At 43.1% G+C, this 7308-nt stretch overlaps 1 pseudogene; it reads left to right on the forward strand.

The window, feature by feature from the left end:
• Positions 1 to 87: 87 nt before the first annotated feature.
• LOC109684640 (eukaryotic translation initiation factor 4E type 2 pseudogene) lies at positions 88 to 1149 on the forward strand (annotated as a pseudogene).
• Positions 1150 to 7308: the final 6159 nt, after the last annotated feature.

The following is a 7308-nucleotide window of genomic DNA, read 5'->3' on the forward strand; positions in this document are numbered from 1 at the left end:
GAACAGAATAGACACCCCAGAAAAAAACCATCATAAACATCAAATAACCTTTGATAAGGGTACCAAGATCACATAATGCAAAAAGAACAGTCTTTCCTACAAACTGTGTTCAGAAAACTGGATATCCACATGAAAAAGAGTAATTTTGACCTTACACCATATATAAAAATTAACTCAAGCATTGCCACAGCAGCAGTAAGAGGATGAACAAGTTCTTCACCTTGAAAGATGATGACAGTGGGGACCATTATCAGAATGAAGAAAACAGCACACAAAAAGATGGTCAGAGGGAAAAAATGGAACAAGACAAGAGTCACAGCAGCACCCAGAGTATGGCTGATGCCCCTGGACTGAAAGAGAAATCTCCTATAGTATGACCACACTTTCTCTACTCCAAGAGGACCCGGGGCTGTCTCACCATCGCTCAGAGCTATGAACAGAATATCAAGCAGAGTGGCACTTTTGCTTCTGTGGAGCAGTTCTGGAGGTTTTATAGCCACATGGTACATCCTGGGGACCTGACAGGCCACAGTGACTTCCCTGTCTTCAGAGAAAGAATTAAACCTATGTGGAAGAATAATGCAAATAAAAAGAGTGGCTTTTTCGACTGCTGAAGGGTTTGGCCTCCCTTTGTTGGGAAAATCTCCTTCTGGCCATGCTGGGTCACGGCCTGTGGTTGGGGAGGAGAGCTGTGGAGCTGTGGTCTCTGTCCACTTTCAGGAGGACATTTTTTCCATAAGGAATAAGACTGCCATAAGCCACACAACCATAGCCTGAATCTGGGATACGCTCTGGCACGTGCTTAACCTACCTCCCAACACCATTATGGAGTACAAAACTCACCTCAACAGCATCAAAAGGCCAGGCAGGCTGGGCCCACAAAGGCTGCTTTTTCAAAACATCTGGGACACAATGGTTGAATCTGCCATGACTGCTCACTCTCTGCATGGTACCACCGTTGAAGCTTGTGTCATCAGAGCCTCTTGTTCTGTTGGTATGCCACGTAGAAGACCCTTCAGTCCTGGACAAGAGGAAATGAAGAGTAGCTGGGATCACAAGTAAATAGTGCTAACCTAAAAAAAAATTCAAACTGTATTAAAGACCTCAATGTAAGATCTAAAGCTGTAAAAGTAAAAAAAAAGGAGTGGAGAGGAGCTTCATGATATTGTATTCAGTAATGATTTCTTGGATATGACACCAAAAGCACAGACAACAAAAGCAAAAGTAGACAAATGAGAGGGGGAAAATATTTACAATTATGTACCTGATAACGTATTCAGTATTCAGAATATAAATAAAGAACAATATAACTGGGCACCGGTGGCTCATGCCTGTAATCCTAGCTACTCAGGAGGCAGAGATCAAGAGGATCACAGTTGGAAGCCAGCCCTGGCAAATAGTTCATGAGACCCTATCTCAAAAAAACTTATCAGAAAAAAATAGGGCTGGTGGAGTGGCTCAAGGTTAAAGCCCTGAGTTCAAGCCCCAGTACTGCAAAATAAATAAATAACAATATAAACAAATAAAGCAACAAGAAAACAATTCAATTTAAAAATTGGCAAAGAACTTGAACAGTCATTTCTCCAAAGAAATATTCAAATTTCCAGTTTTTGTTTTTGGTTATTTTTATGCCCAGGCCGGCCTGGACCTCAATCCACCTATTTAAGCTTCCTGCCTAGCTGGGAAGACAGACATGTACCACTGCACCCAGCTTTTATAAGTTGAGATGGGGTCTTGCAAGCTTTTTGTCCAAGGTGGCTTCAAACTGTGATCCTCCTGATTTCTGCTTCCTAAATAACTAGGTTTACAGGCTTGAGCTACCACACTGGGCTTCACGACGCTTCTTAAAGAATGAGAAGGCACATTTTATTCAGAGAAACTACTGAAATAGATACAGGGACTATATTGAAGTAGGGGAGAGAGATTAGGCTTACCTCTAAATGTAAGGAAAAGCAGAGATTTGCTAGCCACAAAGCAGAATGGAGGGTAGAAAATGACTAAGAGGAAATACCATGGGTAAGGGGGTCTGGCTAAATGGGCTTCACAGGAAGTCATGCCAGGACAATAGCTGGCAATGGTGGAAGATGAGAAACCCAATCAGATATTGATGGTGATGTGGCATCAAGAAGGACAATTCTAGCTAAACTGACTGAGCAGGGGTCCTGTTACAATTGGACAATACATAAACAAACACAGGAGCTCAAAAGTCAAGGTCTAGTTGAGAAAGGCCAGGAAAGAGAATGTTGTCAGTTAGCTGAGAGAATGAGTGGTAAAAGCAGACATAAATTCCTTGTTTCCAAACTTGGGAAATTTCTGTCTCATCATTTAGTTTTATGTTTGCTATAAGTTTCTCTTAATTTATCAAATTAGGAAGTTCACCTTTTCCCTAATTCCTGATAGATTTTTAAAATCAAAAATGAATATGGAATTTTGCCAAATAGTTTTTCTGAATGAATTTATATGGTTATGCAATATGTTTGTTACAGGATTTGGGACACTGGGTCCAGGGACCTGAAGGTTCTTGGTCTCATCAGAGAAAGAATTCAAAGGACAGGCACAGAGGGGACTTCAGTGGGAGATCTATTAACTCAAAGCAAATCTAAGTTTGCTCTCCTAATCAGAGGGTAAGCAGGCTTAAGGTGGAGCAGCTGTTCTGAGGCTCTCAAGACCTATGCCTTTATTGGGATTGCAGACATAGAGGTGGTCATTTATGGAAAATTGGGTAATGTGTCATTAACTTCTGGAGATTGGATTATGCGTCATCAACTTGTTCCACACATTGGGTGAGGGAGCCATTGACCTTGGATGGTTGGATGAGAGTTGTTTTTGTCCACACTGGCTGTAGGGGTTGTGGGTCAACAAGACCCTGTCATTTGTCACAAATCATTCCATTAATGTCAGTGGGCAGGATGTGATTTTTTTTTTTAAATCAACATTCATTGTTCTCAGTCACCAGGTTTTCTAATGCCTTGCCTAACTCCTATATCATGCTTAGCTTGGTAACATGGTATATTACATTGGTTGAGTTTTGAATATTGAATCAGCTTTTCATTTCCTTATTCATAGTTTGTAATTATTTTGTATCTTGTTGAATTCTTTTTGCTACTATTTGTTGAAGTTTTTTTTTTCCCCTCTATATTAATGACTGATTCTGATTTCTTCTCCTCCTCCACCCCTATTTCTTGTACTACCTTTGGTTTTGGTATCAGACTAATACTGGCTACATAATATGAGTTAAGATGTGTTTCTTTCTTTTATTCTGGAAGAACTTCTTTAGATATTTTTCATGCTGCTGTGTACTGAACCCATGGTAGGCAAGTGCTCTACCTCTGAGCTACATTGCCAGCTCAAGACTGTCTAGAATTTGTGATAATCTTTTTTTTTCAGTACTGGGGCTTGAACTCAGACCTTCACCTTTAGCCAAGGTTTTTTGACATAAGGTCTCTCGAAGTATTTGCCTGGGTTGACTTTGAGCCTCTATCCTTCTTCAGATTACAGATGTAAGCCACTGGCGCCTGGCTATTTGTGATAAATTTTAAATGCTTGTTAGAATTCTCCAATGAAGCCACGTGAGCATGAAGGTTTGTTTTTCAGATGTTTTAAATTATACCTTTAGTTATAGTGCTGAAGGACTGAAGGACAGACTGCAGGAGGTCCCAAAATGTGATAAGTGGTCAATGAGGCACTTCTCCGCCATAGGAAACACCTGTTTGCATCTGAAAGGCATTTCCACCCTCAGGCAATGCAAAAATAGGCTATAAAACCCCACTCCCCATGGAGTCATCGACCCATGGGACCATATAAAACTGACCCATGGGATCACCAGTTTCCGGGTCCCCCTACATTCCCCGATATGCAGTCTTTCTCTTCTCTTTTCTCCAACTAAATTCTCTATAACTAAAATCTTTCCATCCTCTGCTGTTGGAGTCCGCCTGTGCTTTCATCCTCAGAGCAGGCTCAAGAACCCTGAGCACCTGAAATTCCTGTGGGTTTCATCCATGCATCATATTTGGCGACTAGGAAGGGACCAGCTGTCACCTGAGGTCAGTATAGGTTGTGCCAAACTGGGAAAGACTGCCTAGGAATGTGACCGTGAGTGTCCGGCACTCTGGTGGAGTCTGTTTTCCAGGCGAGGCCCCCCCACCACCACGGCCTAGCTATGGTGGAACTCTCAGGTTGACTTTTTTCTCTCTCTTGTTAAGGAGGGTTTCTTCCTTGGGAAACTGAGGAAAAGCTCCAAGCCCACTACAGCTGTACATCAGGCAATCTGAAAAAACTCAGAGGCCAGGTGGGGATTTATACTGCACTGCCAATGCTATGTGGGTGGAACCTGACTTCAGTGCACCAAGGCTTTTTCTTTTTTCCTCTCCTTAAAATGTTAACTCTCTCTTTCAAGATCTGACCAGCTTAAGGGGAGGTCCGAAAACAGCCAGTGGAAAGGAAAGTTTGTCTTCAAGCCACAAAAGATGTTCTGGCTGGGGCCCTTCCTGGTGTCACCCAAAGGCTGGAGATGTAACTTCCTGACCCGCCCTGAGGCTTCAAAGGTGGCTAAGTCTCAGACTCCTCCAGCCATGTCCACAGTAAACAAACAATCAGATCTCTTACGCTTCCTTCATGGTTTCCATGGCCCAAGTGGAGGTCACCTCTTGCTTCCAGTGCTCCAGTACTGCCTCTGGGCAGGATCGACCTGGACAGCAGGGATGATCAATAATCCCTCATGCGTTGAGCCTGGAAACTCTCTTTTTCCCCAACCCTTAGCCTCTCCTTCCCCTTTTCCAAGCAATTCAGGATGAGTGTCCACCTCCCCGCTTTTGCTCTAAATAGCAGTGAGCTTCTTTCTTCAGGGAGTTTGGAAAAAATCCTACAAGCACCAGAAAGTGATAGTCTCCAATTTAGGCTTAACTGTCTTTGTGAAGCATCAGGTTAACTGGCTAAACAGGTTCCGCAGCCTGCCCTCAGGGGAAAAAAAAAAAACAGTTAAAAGGCAAAAACCACAGGTCTCCGTTTTTTGACCTTTACCAGAGCAAAAGCCTCCAGATGCTCTCACTCTCTCTCTCTCTCTCTCTCTTTTCATTGAAAGCATATATGCCTCACAGGATACATTGGGGACAAAAGTCTACTTCATCAGGAGTCCCTATCCATGTCTCTACAGGGGTCCTCCTTCTGGCCATGCAAGCCCTCTTGGTTACTTTGATGGAGTTATTTTTTAATTACAAGCGTTCAGCTGGTGGAGGAGAACTAGGGCTACCTGAGTCGCAGGGTAAACAGGCAAGTCAAAATAGATGAGAGATTGGTCAAAGTATGCTTTCCTGATCCTGCATGCTCATGCAGCCATTTGAAAGAAAAGAAAAATGCTAACAAATAAAACCAGCTTCCCAGAGGGATAAAAGGGAGGCTACTTTAATAGTTTTAGGGATAACAGCATTAGTTGCAGCCCTTGCTGAAATCAGTTATGGGGTGACTGCCTATCATGTAACTGCAAAAAACCTAACCAAAGTGGTAGAGGACACCTCAGACTAGGTAGGCCTTGCCATTAAGGACATGCAAAGGTCTTTGTCGCTCTTGCCTGTATGGTAATGGACCACCGCCTGGCCCTAGATTTTCTCTTGGCCAAACAAGGCAGAGTATGTGCCATTGCCAATACCTCCTGTTGCACATACATAAACACGTCAGGCATTGTAGAGGAACATGCAGATTACATTCTCCAACAGGCTAAATGGCTCCGGGAACAATCTCTTGAGACTCAGGTTCCTACACAGGTGTGGGACCAAATAAAATCCTGGCTCCCCTCCAGGACTTGGTTCCTACCCTTTCTGGGGCCTATAGTTGCCATTATTCTCTTGCTTGTGTTTGGGCATTGCATTTTAAACTTACTTGTCAAGTTTGTTTCTTCTCGCCTAGAATCCATCAAACTACAAATGCCTCTGATGGAAATGAAAACAACCTACTATGGCAGTCCTCTTGACAACCCCTCTCATGGTCAGCCCTGATGCTGTGGGTCCCTTCATCGCCCCCTGTCAGGAGGAAGCAGTTGCTGAATAGACTTCGTTGTCCCTATCCCTAACTGCAGTTAGGGTGACCTTTGAGAGGGGGAAATGAAGGACTGAAGGACGGACTGCAGGTGGTCCCAAAAGGTGATAAGTGGTCAAGGAGACACTTCTCCTTCCTAGGAAACGAGACACTTCTCCTTCCTAGGAAACGAGACACTTCTCCTTCCTAGGAAACGCCTGTTTGCATCTGAAAGGCATCTCCGCTCTCAGGCAATGCAAAAATAGTCTATAAAACCCCACTCCCCACCCTGGCCCAGGGGATCATGGGTTTCCAGGTCACCCTGCATTCCCCAATATGCAGTCTTTCTCTTCTCTTTTCTCCAACTAAATTCTCTATAACTAAAATTTTTCCAACCTCTGCTGTTAGAGTCTGCCTGTGCTTTCATCCTCAGAGGGGGCTCAAGAACCCTGAGCACCTGAAATTCCTGCAAGTGTCATCCGTGCATCAGTGCTATTCAGCATTTCAATTTCATCTTCAAGCATTGAAGTTTGTACTTTAGGAGGAGTTGAATTTTTTTCTACAAATTTATGTTTGTAGAGTTGTTTGTAGTATTCTTTTCAAAATTCTTTTGATGTCTTTAGGGCCATAGTGGTGGTAACTCATTTTATTCTTGATACTGCCTTTTTTTTTTTTTTTTTGTCAGCACTAGGGTGTGAACTTAGGGCCTCAAGATTGCTAGGTAAGCACTGTACCACTTGAGAGACACACATACACATAGTCCTTTTTTTTTTTTTTCCTTTAGGTACTTTTTGGGTAGGGTCTCACAGGTTTTTCTTTTTTTTTTTCCTCCAGAGTCAGTCTCAGACCATATCCTACTGCCTACACCTCCTGCTGGGGCCACAGGCATGTACCACCATTTCTGGATTATTTTCTGAGATAGGGTCTTCTAATTTTTTTTTTGCCTGATCTGACCTCAATCTGTGCTCCTCCAGCAGCTGCAGTTGTAGGTGTACACCACCACACCCAGCCCAGACTTGCCAATTTTTATTGGCTTTCCATAGAACCAGCTTTTGCTTAATTTATTTTTCTCAATTTGATTGTTTCTGAGACAGTGTCTCACTCTGTAGCCCAGACTGGCCCTGAACTTATTTTTTATTTTAGTTGAACTGGGGTTTGAACTCAGGGTCTCACTCTTGGTAGGTCAGTCTCCCCAGTGTTGCTATTACAGGCCTGTGCTACCGCACCTGGCAGTTATTTTTCTTGTCCATTGATTGGTTTTCTTTTCTTTTTTACTTTTATTTTATTTTGCTATTCCTT

Source organism: Castor canadensis, chromosome 13, assembly GCF_047511655.1.
Source record: "Castor canadensis chromosome 13, mCasCan1.hap1v2, whole genome shotgun sequence".
NCBI classification, from domain to species: domain Eukaryota; kingdom Metazoa; phylum Chordata; class Mammalia; order Rodentia; family Castoridae; genus Castor; species Castor canadensis.